Consider the following 1,022-nt stretch of genomic DNA (forward strand, 5'->3'; position numbering starts at 1 on the left):
GGTCGTTGATCCCATGACCGGCATCTCCATCCATCCATCGTCAACCGCTTATGCTGCGTACAGGGTTGCGGGGGCTGGAGCCAATCCCAGCTGACATGGGGCGAAAGGCGGGGTACCCCCTGGACAGGTCGCCTGTCCATCGCAGGGCCACACATAGACAAACAAGCAGGCACACGCAAACCTATGGACAATTTAGAGTCAGCAACTAACCTAGTCCGCATGTCTTTGGAGGGTGGGAGGAAGCCGGAGCACCCGGAGAGAACCCACGCAGACACGGCGAGAACATGCAAACTCCTCACAGAAAGGCCGTGACGACCGGGGCTCGAACCCACGACCTTCTCATGACCAGCATCTGCACCGGTTAAAAGGCATCTCCCGAGAGTCTTCAGAGTGACATCGCTGGACAGAGGTGAAGCGTTGCACAAGAAGTAACGACCTGCGATGGCCGGGAATCGAACCCGGGTCAACTGCTTGGAAGGCAGCTATGCTCACCACTATACCACCATCGCTGCAGACAAGAAAAGAGTTCCAGCTGTTTGTTTTTTTGTGTTTTTTGAGACGGCCCAGAGTCCTGCACGGTGATGGTCAGCAGTAAAACACAATTCAGATGCACTGGATTGAACCGGGACCTCATACATGCAAAATCATTGCATTACTAACTGTCCATGAAATCGTATGTATGTAACGAATTCTTTAGGCGTATCCTCACTCTGTTTTTGTCCTGTCCTGTCTCTTTAAGGCCCCCTACTCTGCAGCTGATTGGCTAACCCTAACCCTAACTGGGTCCATCACGTCATGCACCCTGGCCCAAAAAGCCCTACACTGTGAAAGAAACGGCTGTGAAACTGTGGATCATTTGTATTTCAGAGTCACAAGCCAGGTGACATGACTTGTTTCACTGTTAGAATTCGATCTATTTGTTACCGTAACATTTGAAATGTCTAGAAGAGCCACACGATTAAATCATTTTAACTTTATCAGTGCTGCATGACTTGTGTGGGACGAAAGAGCTCAAGAGTGAT

General features: G+C 50.4%; 1 non-coding gene across 1 annotated transcript; it reads right to left on the reverse strand.

Moving 5' to 3' along the window:
* Positions 1-437: 437 nt before the first annotated feature.
* On the reverse strand, positions 438-509 carry trnag-ucc. Its single transcript has one exon. It is a non-coding gene; the product is annotated as a tRNA-Gly (tRNA).
* Between the last annotated feature and the right edge of the window lie 513 nt (positions 510-1,022).

The sequence above is a fragment of the Micropterus dolomieu genome, unplaced genomic scaffold, assembly GCF_021292245.1.
Source record: "Micropterus dolomieu isolate WLL.071019.BEF.003 ecotype Adirondacks unplaced genomic scaffold, ASM2129224v1 contig_5276, whole genome shotgun sequence".
In the NCBI taxonomy this organism is placed as follows: domain Eukaryota; kingdom Metazoa; phylum Chordata; class Actinopteri; order Centrarchiformes; family Centrarchidae; genus Micropterus; species Micropterus dolomieu.